The 14,266-nt window shown below is 34.7% G+C and overlaps 1 long non-coding RNA gene across 1 annotated transcript; it reads right to left on the bottom strand.

The window, feature by feature from the left end:
- Nucleotides 1–4,135: 4,135 nt before the first annotated feature.
- On the bottom strand, nucleotides 4,136–4,660 carry LOC119068298. The gene is made up of 2 exons (XR_005086127.1): nucleotides 4,386–4,660; nucleotides 4,136–4,329 (listed from the first exon to the last, which is right to left on the bottom strand). It is a non-coding gene; the product is annotated as an uncharacterized LOC119068298 (long non-coding RNA).
- Between the last annotated feature and the right edge of the window lie 9,606 nt (nucleotides 4,661–14,266).

The raw sequence follows: 14,266 nt of genomic DNA on the forward strand, positions 1-14,266 counted from the left end.
GCACATTAAATTGAATTTTTTTCCCTTCAACCCAACTCTACATATAGTACTAGTACATACTATATCAAAGGGAAAAGGATATTTTTAATTAGCTTTTTGAATGGAAATATTCTACAAGTTTCTGGTTTTGTGATTATATAATACTACTTCCTACAAATGTAGAATGTAAAACGAAGGAGCACATGCTATGCATTCACAAAAGCTCTTTTATGTTTCTGTAAAAGTGGTTAAGTCATAAATGATCAGCAAAAATAAATATTCACAATTTTATGTCGTCTAAGAAATTGTGCGTTATTTGAACAGGAAATAATGTTTGATTGTCGTTGATATTGAAGAAGAAAGTTGGAAGCAAGAATTTTATTTGGTAGTACTCTTTGGTTACATTGATTTTCTTTGCCGGTAGCGGTTTTTCTTGAAAATTGAAACCATGTACGGGGACATTTATATATTACGACCGCACTTAAGGAGGTAGAGCGGATTCTCTTAAACCGTACGCTTCGAACATTTTCGATATTTTCACATCTTTATTTTGTGCGTACATAAAAAGCAGTCATAACATTTTCAAATTTTTTGCGTAATTTGTGAATGACCCCACATTTTACGGTTCGAGCGGCAAGATTTTCATGTCTGTTGTTCGTATAACGGAGAGATAATAATATATTATTATTTAATGTACGCGAATTTAGAGGATCAGTTAGAAATTGTGGCACCGAACGTCAAAGATTATCTGGTGAATATAATAAGATTGTCGTACTGACTGAAAAATATTTTTTTTTTAATTTTCAATTCGAAGAATTATAAAAAGCGGACACTTTTGACAAGAATAGTGAATGCCTTTGGTATTATGTAATTACTCGAAGAATTTTTCGCTAATTCCATGATTATTGTTTTGTTTTTATTGGCCCTTTGGATTAAGCTTCACACAATTTTTTTTATTGTTTCCCGTTATTTTGTTATTTCCTTGTTATTTCAATTAATAAATTTAAATGTTATATTTGTCACGCTGGCCCGAGCTCTCAATCAATCCGCAATTTCGTAAAATTAAATTAAATTAAATTAATTAATTAATTAATAATTGAAAATTGAGTTACAAACATTTTTTTTTTATCGATGGAGAACCTAATTATAAGACACTTTGTCTCGTATCATGTGCCAAAAAAGTTAAATTTTTTTTTATAAATCATTTTGAAAGTCACTAAAAACACGAAAATTCGAATAGAAATACAGTATGTCATCAAAAAGTTTTGTATTTCGATTCGAATTTTCGTGTTTTCAGTGACTTTCAAAATGATTTATAAAAAAAAGTTTTAACTTTTTTTGGCATATGATACGAGACAAAGTGTCTTATAATTAGGTTCTCCATCGATAAAAAATAAAAAAAAAATTTGTTTGTAACTCAATTGCTGATAAATTGAAAATCTTGTCGTAACAGATACTGGTTGTGAGGCTGGTATGGCAATTGTGGTATCGTTGTAAGTTTTACAACGATACCACAATTGCCATACCAAGCTGACTGCAAGCTGATCAGACATTATTGTTTTGTTGCAGACAGAATCAACTTGTGTATTACAGATGAGTCCAAGTTTTCCCGAGGATGGTGAAAATAAAAATTTTCAAATATTGTACAATTCAGACAAATTTTGTAAAATCCATTCTCGGCGTTTAATAGACCATGGAATCCTCTACCAATGTCGCCATTCGTAGTGTTTCAAACTCTCTTCATCTTGGACATATCACGATTTAAAAATTTCGACTTTCGCTGGCTGGAGCTACGTGGTCAGGTTGTCGAGGGAAGCCATTTTAACACGAATTACCATAAAATTAGTCCCTCTATCCGTTGCGATAACAATCTGTATTCAAATTAACTCGTTGGTCACGTATGGCCATGAGTGCCGGTTCTCCGAAACGGCTGGATGGATCCGAGAACTAAATGTGGTTGCTTACAGTACTCGAGGCCCTCAATAGATTAGATTAGATTATGTTTATTGGTTCCAAGTAATATTACAGTTTGTATAATACAACTTAGACATAATTAGGCCGCATGGGTGGGCCCTTTTTATAACCAAAATTATTTTTATGCAGAAAACAAGTTTCGCTGAATATTAAATTGAAATTTGAACAATAAAAAAAATTTTTTTTTCTAACTATCGATCAACGCGTCAATAAATTTTTTGGAAAACGAATGTATCACAACTATACTAAGTTTACTTATTAGGTCCTGGTCCGGAAATGCTGTTCCAAAATGTTTGAGTCGATGCCACGCTAGTGTAGGACATTCCATCAACAGATGTGCGGGAGTTTCTGGTTTTTCATCGCATTTCCTGCAGGTCGTCGATGTCGCCAAACCCATAGTGTGCATGTGCTTTTGCAATTTGCAGTGTCCCGAGATTGTACCAATCAGTTTCCTTAAAGCTGTTTTAGAGCAATTTAGGAAATACTTAGTCCTTTTCATGGACGGTCCATTTATGAAAATCTTTGTTTGTCTACAGTTGTGAAGGCTCTTCCATCTGTTTTCATGATTTTTAGAGTATGTCTCTCTAATTATCGTCCTTTGTATTCTGTATGGTAAACCGAAGGCCGGTTCTGGTCCTATAAGTGGGATGGCACTACCCTTACGAGCAAGTGCGTCTGCCTCTTCATTCCCATCCACGCCCTGGTGTCCTGGTACCCACACAAGGTTAACATTGTTAGAGTATCCCACTCTTTTCACTCTCTGTGCGCATTCTATCATGAGCTTAGAAGATAAGCAGTGAGACTGTAAAGCTTTCAAACAAGCTTGACTGTCTGTGCATATGTTCACATTTCTACCTTGATACTGCGCCTCATACAGATCAGCACAAGCGTCTATTATGCCGTATGTCTCGGCTTGAGTTATTGATGAGTACCTGCCCAAGGAGCAGGATTTATGTATGGAGGGATTATTAGAAAATATTCCAGCACCAGTTCCGACGGCAGTCTTAGATCCATCTGTAAAAACAGTCACGTCACTAGGATCAAATAGACTGACATTGCTTTCCCATTCTTCTCTACTTGGGATAGTGACTTGGAAATTCTTATCAAAGAAATATTGTGGTGCACATTGGTCAGTGCTCATCATTAGCTCTGGAATTGCTTCCGATTTTTCGTTTAATATGTTGGCATGACCTGTTGCTGCTTCATGCCAGCAGTTTCCGTTTTTCAGTCTCAGGGACGTTGTCAGCGCTTCACGTTCAATAAATAAATCTATTGGTAACACAGACAACATCACTTCTAAAGCTTTCGTTGGAGTAGTCTTCATCGCTCCGGTGATTCCCAATAGAGCCATCCGTTGAACGTGCTCTAGTTCATCTTTCACTGCTTTGATTTTAACTCTATGGTGCCAAACATGACATCCATAGCAAAGTATGGGTCTGATTATTGCTTCATACAGCCAATGTATCACTTTCGGTTGCAGACCCCAGTTCTTACAGAATGCGCTTTTACATTGCCAAAATATTCTTGTTGCTTTCACAACTCTTTCTTGAATGTGCTTTTTCCAGTTTAGCTTTTTATCTAGATAAAAACCTAGGAATTTAGCCTCATCAGCGAGTTTCAGCCGTGTTCCATTTAGTTTAGGAAGAGTAACGTTATTCAACTTCCTCAATAAGGCCCTCAATAAGAACATGAAGAAAAATTTGAGGTGGTATCGTGACTCTATTTAAGTTTTGTTTAACCCCACCGTGTTCAACTAATAATGTTAGAAGAGAATGTTGAATTTAACTGTTTTTTATAAAACACTCTTCATTTCCTCTATTGTCCGTTTACAAGCAACAACACAATCCCATCAACCTAAATGAAGAGAGTTACAGAACTATACGTACGATTATGAACAATTTTAACTTTTTCACTACCTTCCGAAAACATGAACCTGGAACTAATTTTACTGAGCTAATATTTTTATCGAATTGGTACCAATTTCATGAAAACAACGGTAGAGCGCTAAATATGAAAAACTATTCCCTCTAGTCTAGTATCAAATTTAGATTGTTACCAGTAATTTGTAGGCTGTAACAATTACCAACCTCTTGACTCGTAGTCTGTCTTCAAATCAATTACAATCAAACGAGGTGCAATAATTTTTCAATTTTTAATTTCTTTTTTCAATTCAATTTTTTGCAACTACACATTTAGTACACACCGAATCCTCTAGAACAAGTTGAAGGATCAATGCAAGAGTTTGTTGCGTCGTCGAATACGTAGCCGAAGCAGCAGTAGCAACTTTGTATGAATTGAGTACCAGGTGGAGCAGTATTACGGAAACACTTAGGCAATCCAGAGATACCAGCTACGGCAAACGATGTAAATGATCCGCTGCATAATTTTAAAATTAATTTTTTTGTACTCCGAGAAGAGCGCTACAAACTCACCCGCATCGTGTACTGCATCCAACACCTCGATCTGCGCTGTATGCGTTCGCCATTCCATTACAAGTTGAGCCCGGACTGCACGTTAATCGTGACAAATAAGGTGTTATGTTAAAGTTCATGCCTCTTGCTGCACTCAAAAAATTTGTTAGACATCCGGCTTCAGATCCATTTGGAGCTACTAGCACAAGGACTGACAAAAGCACAATTGTTAGCTTCATTTTAATGGTGAAGAACGACAAATATTTTACGACAGATCGTTTCAATTAACAACTGACAATTGAAGAGTTTCTTATATACCCATCAACGGTGTAACCTAAATGTATTCGATGACGCACATCTTATCGATTTGAATAATTTTTTTTTGCCATCAAATTGCTTGTTAAGTATGACTTCACAAAAATTCGGTAGTTCCATTTGTGCAAACAAAATTTCGTCAACTATCAAAAACGTTTGTTCATGTATTTCATTGCCAAATAATTAATTTTATGTTTAATTAATGGATTACAGACGACAGATCTTTTAATAGGTTTCGCCTCTATTTTGATAGTCACAGTAACAGTAAAAATCTTATTAAACATTCGCTGAGATCATGATAGTGAATTTTGTTTTTCTACAGCAAAGTAAATTAATTCAACAACAAAAATATGTTGCACTCTTAGTGTTCTACACGCGCTGGTACTTATGATAAATAGGTAAATATGAGAAAAACGAAACTGAGAAATTGAAAAAATTTGAATTTTCGATACTTAAGTGATTCAAAACAAAATGACGTCATAACTCGAAGAAAATTTTGTTAGGCGAGTCACGCAGATGTACTCATTTTGACGTATAGTGAGATACTACTCACGGAAGGTACTCAGCAATGTTGGAAAATTTCAGTTCTAAGAATCGTAGGGGTCCTGCCTTATATTCCTAATATCTAGGCTCGCAGCATTCGAAAGGCATTGATTCTAGATTTTCAGTCCTCATATATTCGATGCGGTTCAAAGTAGTAGGTGTGAGGTAGTTTCAAAGTCAAAATGGAATGGAAAATTTCATTAAAAAAAATCGGAAAAACTATAAGTGGTAGGACTAAATTGATGCCATTTTGATTCATTTAAAGAATTCTTCCATGAAATGTTAGTATTTGACTAGGCTTTCAAGTAAACGATATAAAGAATAGTACATTATGATACCGGGGAATATTGCCAGCCTTATACACTCATGTATAAGTTTTACACGGATCTTTACCGCGCTCGTAAGGTAAAGCCCAATACAATACACAGAAAAGTACATTGCTATCTTGCTGGTACATTTTTTGTTGAGCCTCAATAAAAAAATTTCCCAGCAAGACAGTACGGTACTTTGTTGTCTTGTGACCAAAAAAGGCGAAAAACCGGTTTTGAGCAAGACAGTAATGACGTATTTTCTGGCCGTAAGACAACCAAATAATACCTTGGACTGATTTTACTTACGAGATACGAGATAGCCTTAGTAACCTACTATTCCTTCGTTTTTTTCGTCTTTCTAATGGTTTTATTTCAAGCCTGAACAATGAAATCTTGAGGCTGATTAGTTGTTATTTCTATGGGCACCATCAATTTCTCTTTGGCAGCAGGCATACACTTAAAAATATTTACTTATTATCGCATTTTCGTTTTCAACAGATTCTACATAATTTCTAGATCCACAGATTCGACAGTCTTGATATTGAATGGTTTTTTGGTTTGTATCCCAGTAAACTGGTCGTAGAGAAATGATAAGCGCGGCCACTCATGGCTGGGATAGAACACGCCTGACGATGACAGATTGATTACATGTAACCGATGGGAGAAAAACTCGATCTAAAAATCCAATACGTCAAAAATATATGTGAAATTGAGAGACGAAATGAGAGAGAAAATTGTTGAAAAAATATGCCTCAGGCGTGTTCTATCCCAGCCATGAGTGGCCGCGCTTATCATTTCTCTGGTCGTTACATGTTTGCGACAAAAATTTCGACTGGGAAAAATTTCAAATATTTCATTCAATATAACAGCTGTCAGAATGTTTGACAAGAAATATCAGATCCTACATAAAACAAAAATGTGATAATACCTAATTTTTGATAATTGTACCAAAAAAACCTCTTAGAATCCAGAAATTAAAGCAGCAAACGTTGAACCAATTATTGCTTCGCAAGACGACTTGAATCTTCTACGATCCAAATGATCTAGTTTCTTCGAATGATGAAGTTAAATCTTGACCATTTGGAGGATCAGCAGAATCGATGATTTTTAATGATAATTCAGGAAAACTTAACTCATGATTGCTACTCCTTCAGCCTTTTTATTTATGCGATTTTACTCAGATGTTACAAATTTAAATTGAAAAATATCGCGGCCAAATTTTTCACGTCTTATTTTTTCAAAGGTTACCTCCTCCGTTGAATTTTTATATATAGAAATTTCCATTACAAACTAGCATAGCCGATAAACGATATCCAGTGCAAAGCGCACGAGCCTCTATCTCTATCAACCAAAAATAATAATCGAAATATTGGTTTAATACGTGAAACGTTTCGGTTGTAAAATGGATTTTAACACGAAATATATGTATGTGCGCGCACACACACGTTAGGGCCACAATCAATCAATCAATCAACCTCTAATAGCATTTCATTGTTCAATAAACAAATGTTTGGAAGAAATACATTTAAATTCACTTGTTCTCAGTGGATCGGAATCACTAAAATCTGTCAAAATATCCTTCTAATTAATAAGCTGAAGTGATTTATTAGTTTCTAAAATATATACAATCAAATTACACTTATACATACCGCACACTGGCGCACACTCACTCTCTCGCTGTGTTTGTGATTGAGGTATTTGAGGTAATAAAATTGACGAATTCTGGTCATATTACGGCATTCCTTCCCTGTTCTGAAAGCGGATATGAGATGTTAGTAATGAAGATTGACTCCTATAGATTTGTGAATATTATTGATGAACACAAATTGAATAATTGAGAACGTTCTTTACATCACCAAATGAATTTTTATTTGAATGAAAAAAATATTAATTTGAAAAGAAGCAGCATATGCCCCACTGGTGCAGTCACCTTATAAAACCATTTTACCATATTATACAGTCAGAACAAACAAACATCTCTTTCTCTATATACATACTGTGACAAAATATATATAATTTGTGAAATGTTCGGCCTTTATTATCGACGGTGCTGCAACACCTATGAATAATAATTGTATTCAATATATTAACAATTCAATTAGAAAAATTATTCTCCAGTAATTTCAAACGCCAATTCATATGAACGTAATCATAGGTTGCATCAAAAAAATAAACAATATCATGGCATGCATTATCGAGGTAGGTTAGAGATTTTTGTCCGTCGTTTAAACTGAAATTCAACTGCAGCAACAACAACAAAAAAACGAACAGTGCCGCATTAGACAAATATGATTAATTTAGCTTTCGATACTCATATTGTCACCATTGCTATCAAGGGTGTCCAGTTCAGTGATTTTGTAAGCAACTAATATAGTAAAAGATTTGGTATCGAATACTAGGAAATGCTTTAATCAAATGAAGTAGCAGATTTAGTGATTTTGTTACGATGCTCTTACCGTCTTGCCTTGATGAGGTTTGGCATTACTTTTTTTTGCGAGATGTGAACTTAGTCCATATACAGCTAGTTCTTTTCCTATAGTCGGACCTTTCATATATGACATCACCTTAAATTACGGAATTTTCGATCCTCCTACCTTTTTTTTACATCAAAATTGGCCTTTAACATTACGTCAAATTTATAAAACTACATTCTTAAAGCCTTGGTGCAGTTCCATTTCGCCTGACTATTTCAGACAGCCCTTCGACATATTTATAAGATAAATAAAAATTGTGGGAAGTTATTGTGAGCAATTTCTGTAAAATACAACAGTAGAAGGTAAGTCTTATTCGCACATTGTGCGAATAGTGACTTTATAATAGTTTATCTATTCCAGTCATATAATTCGCTCTCGGTTGCTCTATAAAGTTTTAATATTTGAATTTTAAATTACAACTGAAATTAGTGACATCAACAATCACATGATTCTGATTTCTTGCACCGATTGCAAACGAATACTTAAAATCTACCAGGTTCTCTTACAGAGTGCTAATAGCGAGGAACACACTATTCGTACATTGTGTACAAAATAATACTTTCGATATTCGCACAATGTTTATTCAGTATTAGAAAAAAAAAGCGTCCAGATCTTAATCCGTCCCTGCAAAAGAAATAATTATTTTGTCACCCTTGCGTGTTTTGTAGAATTTCAAATTTGCTTGTAATTCTTTTTCCTCTTTTTTTATTTGTTTATTTATTGTTCCACACTAAAATGCTCAAGGGCAAAGTTTATTGTTTCGGAACTATTTGCAGTTTCACACTTTCACTGTGTGTACAATATCAAATTACATCCATAGAGTTTTCGGTGGTGGGCTCAAAAATGCTTGCCTCGATTGTTTAAACATACGGTATGGTATTATGTGGATTCATTTTTTCAATTTTTAAAACAACGACACGACGACGACATAAAAGAAAAGTTTGAACGGGTAAAGGAGCCCATAATTAAGTGATTAAAACGTGGTACATACGAAATGAAAATAGGTAAAATAGGAAAAATCTGTAAGGATGAAAACCTATGAGCAATTTTGCTTTGATGGGATCGACAATTAAGATGCGATTTCCATTGTAATCCAATATTCACCACAGGGTATACAATAGAAAATCTACCATACTTGACCATCCCATTTCGGCCTAGAGTTTCTATTCAATTTGGAGTAGACGTTCAACTTGGAAACTTGGAACTTGGAAATATTGTAAATCATAAAGTTACACTCGAGTTACAAGATGAATCGTATGTTTTCAATGCGAATTTTTCCGACAACATCAAACCTGTCTTGTTACAGCAATATATCGATTCAGAAAGTTTTAGCCACCTGGTACCCATGATGACAAAAAGATAAGCGACAAGCTTTAGTTAGTGCTGTCTTGTCTTGTATCTTGTATAGCAAACGATTTGTTGAACCTAATGAAGTAGTAGATCTTCTAATAAACGTTTCTAAATTTTATAGTCTTGTCTCAAATTCTAAAAGACTGAGACATACTTCCATTAGAATAATTTTAGTGTCAGGTGTGTTGAGACAATAAAATGTCAAAAACCCTACATACACTCTAATATCATATTGCACACATGTCACACTGCAAACTCACTTAACTAAATTTAAAACAGCCATACAAAAATATCTCCACAGACAGACAGACACAACAGTAAAACCACCTAATATGAATTTCGACCACTGCCTGTGCACATATTTACATAGAAAACATGCCTAATATCACACGTAACATCGATATTTCAAGAAACCTATGTGTACACACAGCATACGTCTTTTTCATAATTCACCATAAAAATGTTTAAATTTCCCTTCTAAAACACAACTTTCATTTTAAATTTTATTTTATTTATAACTGACTACATATTCACCATATTCACGCTCCTCCATATTTCCACAAGAGTTATGCGCTTTTTTAGATTTGGCAAATTTGAATGTTTATACGGCAAATGAAATGGGATATATTATGGAGATATATCATCAGTGAGAAGGAATTTCCAACATACATATGGGTATGTGATGTGCACATATATGCATGGTATGGAATGGATGTTCTGTGAGTTGGATTAAACTTGAATTGTATATTTTAGGATTACATAATAACACTTGATAAAACAATGTCTGTCCCCTTGAGTAAGAGCCTTACTTCTAATTTGAAGGAAGATGAGATATTGTAGCGACTAAAACTCGGCAACGGGCAAATCAAACATTCACATACCCTATTACAATCTATTTGATTGTTATGAGACCTCACTACCAGCCCTTTACGGCCAATAACAAGTTAAGTCTGAAACATCATCGACAAAGGCGACTTATGAGCAACACCTCGAAGTTATGTTAATATTCTCTAAGTAAAGTTAAACGCATTCGTTGAGTTACATGAGTGTAATTTTTGCCTTTTGTTTCAACAGAATAGTTGAAGAGGCGCCAAATTGAAGAAGAATTCTAGAGGCCAAGTATTGCCAGTGCGGACCTGAAAGAAACTTACCCTACAACAAACGTATGAGGGTGAAGATATATCTGTGATTCTTTGCTTTGCACTCATGCATTGAACTGATTTGTTTTCTCCCACATTACACGAAGTGGTCTTTAGAAGTTTAACATGTCACATACGACTATTCACCTGTTATCAATAACGACAACAAAAATGATGAAAAGCTTCGGGTAGTATGACCCTTTAAAATACATGTTAAAAACAATTGAAGTACAAGATTTGAAATCAACTGATTAAATTTTCATTTGTACTAATTGTCATTTATTTAATCCTAAATTTGTACCTGTACATGACATAAATTCCACCCATGGAGTGGCTTTTATTCTTAACAAAAATTACTCTATTTATCCAGAACCATGGAAACTGGCCTGATTCAGGAGAATCAGGGGAAAACATTAACTATTGTTTTTTATTCTCATTCTAAAGAAGATAATAAATCTCGTCCAATGCTTGGGTTGACGGCAATGTACCGAGCACAGAAGCTGATATTCCACGTTGAATGTCTATGGATAGTCTCTGCATGAGATTAAAAATACTTTGATCGATGGAAGTAATATACCCGATTATAATACTGGTCTGCCGTCTGTAACAGGTTAAAGTGCAGCAAATCTCTTTTATCTTCAAGAACTAAACCCAAAATATTTTTTTTATTTTGTTCTCGTATCTGTCAATCTATCTAGCCAACGCTCTTAAAGCAAAAGTGATCATAGTCGACAGCTGCCAAATAGAGTACTATTTTGTATAAAATTCTTTTTTTGCGGTGATTGTCAGTTTTGGAACACACTGTCAAGTTTCAGTACCCTACTTAGAGTACCACTCATGCTTGATCAGTGACAAGTGATCAGTTAGTAGTCCCTGGTTTTATCTCTTTCATTTAAAGCACACATTTGTATGACTTCATCTTCTGTTTCAGTGCTCGTAACTGGCAAGGGGCTCGTAACTGACCTGGTTACCCTAAATATTTCTGTTTCTTGTCAGTTTCAATTAAATTGATTATTTCAAGAATGCAATAACTTAATTCCACTGATATTTCTTATGGTCTAACTTCAAAGATATATGGCTCGATTCATTTCAAAAGACATTGATGAAGGAAAGATAAAAATTTCATTTGAAAAACAAAACACGAAAGAGAGAAAGAACCAAACCGTGGAGACGATGAAAATGAAGAAAGTTCAGTGATCTGTGTATCTAATGCATCCCTAAGCTTTCTGTGCCACCTATGTTCCCATGAGTTTTGTGTGCTAAAAAGTTATAAGAGTATTCAAATACAAGAAAACTTTTATCTTTGAACGAAATCGTTTTTGCTTAATGAAACTTTATGCCACGAAAAACCTTTCAGCGATGCTTTTAATTTAACTGCATGTATGGAAAGAGGTGTACAAAATGTATATTGTACGTTTATACAGTCATCAAGACAGTTTATATATATATACCCAACAGCTCCGAAAATTTTCTTTAGCAATACACCGATCTATGTCATTTGAAATGGAGAAATTTGCGTTTTTTTTCTTTGCTTTTTTAGATTGCCGCGCACCTATAACAGAAAATCTGTATATAAGTTATACACCAACGTGTACACAGTATCAGTAAACAAATCACATATAATATTGAATCGAACAATGAAATCCTTTTATTTTCTTCTTTTTCATCTCATTTTTTTTGCTTTATTCGTCAGAATAACGTCAATTCCAAAACGAGAGCATAGTTGGAATATTATGTTGCTGCTCAGAAATTGTAAAATGTTTTTTTTCTTCTCATTTTTGTTATTTTGATTTCCTTATCTTTTATAATTTTCGTATTTCCATTTATGTATTCATAAGATGTCGTTCAAAATGTTTATCTAACTTGACAAACAAAACTAATTTAAAAATTTAAATTTTTCCATCCGGGCGATGTTCGAATAACTGTACATCTAGATATATGTGTGTGTACTTGGAAGTTATGGTATCCAATTTTTGTAGTTGGAAAATTATGAAATATAAGAAACTTTGTGGAATATGCAATTGGAATTTCTTTTTTTTGTGAAAAGTGAGCTTCGTCAAAGAGTTTTCCATCGTTGACAATAAGATGTGTAGTGCACAATCCCCATGTCCAATAAAGAAATGGATATTATTGTTAGAACGTTTCGCTGAATGTTCAGCTTAGGATCTTCAGATATTTTTTTATTAATGACGCAAGATGATCTGATTCTTTGTTTGAAATTCGTTGACAAAAATTTATTTAGAGACATAGAGGATATATAAAATTGTTAAGGATATTGCAGCATAAATCATTTTAATTTCACGAAACTTAAAAAATGAAACTCATCGTCAGTCGCATCAGCTTTTACTGAAATTCTTCGAATTCTTTGTCCATTCCAGTGCTGGAATGCTGACTTATCTTACATTTCAGATTAACAATGGGTTTGCACAGTCGATAGAAAAAAGAAAATGCCTAACATTGCTGTCGGTTAAGACATAACCGAGGTCCATGCATCTGAAAATATATTTAAAAAACAAGGCATCAGAACAGTCGGAGCGTTTGCTGCGACTTAGCCCCGTACAACCCGTAATCCTATTTCGTCCGCAACCATAATACGTCCGTAGCCCTAATAAGCCCGGAACCCTAATACGTCTACAACCCTCTAATGCGTCTGTTACCAAAATGCAAGTCAAGTTGGGAATTGTCAAATTTACTGAAAGTGTTCATTTTTAAAATTGCGCATAGCGCAATTACGAAAGCCCGTACGAAGTACCTCTCAAATAAAACCAACAATTTACGACAATATTTTAGAAACCCAAAATTTTTTGCCAACTTTCCATTGGGTATTCAATTACCTCTCAAATGAAACAAAAACTAGCAAAATCGGTTGAGATTTACTCGATTTATGTGCAAAAAGCACTTAGGGCCGAGTAGCGGCCTTAGTGCAAGGGCCCAAATTTGAAACTTTTTTTTGCCATCATTCTATTCGTCATTCAATTATCTCTCAAATGAAACAAAAACTAGCAAAATTGGATGAGATTTACTCGATTTATGTGCAAAAAACACTTAGGGCCGAGTAGCGGCCTTAGTCCAAGGGCCCAAATTTGAAACTTTTTTCGCCACGTTCTTTTCGGTATTCAATTACCTTCCATAAAAAACTAAATCTAGCAAAATCGGATGAGATTTACTCGATTTATGTGCAAAAAACACTTAGGGCCGAGTAGCGGCCTTAGTCCAAGGGCCCTAATTTAAAAATTTTTTCGTCACGTTCTTTTCGGTATTCAATTACCTTCCATAAAAAACTAAATCTAGCAAAATCGAATGCGATTTACTCGATTTATGTGCAAAAAACACTTAGGGCCGAGTAACGACCTTTGAGCCCTCCCAACAAGCCCACGTTACATCTTACCCAAAAACAATGTTCAGCAACTTTGTTCTACTCGTCAATACCTTTCATTTGATATATCACAAGCAGCTATTGCATGCGTATTTCGGTAGATATCGTCGAAAGACTGAAAAACACCTATAGGGCCCTAGCTCTGGAGGGGCCGACCCTACCATGCCCATTTTCGAACTTGACCTTACTTTTGTCGATACCAATCGGGGAAAAAAAGAATTTTGAAAAAAGGTTGTGATTTACTCTAGCTAGAGGGGTCACGGACGGACGGACGGACGGACATTTTTTTTATTGCGGATTCGTCATCTATGAACATAACCAAATGCTTTGCCCTTACTGTCTGCTTCCAATTCGACGTGTTACAAACGGCATATTAATCTTATAAGCCCCCAGT

The sequence above is a fragment of the Bradysia coprophila genome (genome assembly GCF_014529535.1).
Source record: "Bradysia coprophila strain Holo2 chromosome X unlocalized genomic scaffold, BU_Bcop_v1 contig_173, whole genome shotgun sequence".
Taxonomy (NCBI): domain Eukaryota; kingdom Metazoa; phylum Arthropoda; class Insecta; order Diptera; family Sciaridae; genus Bradysia; species Bradysia coprophila.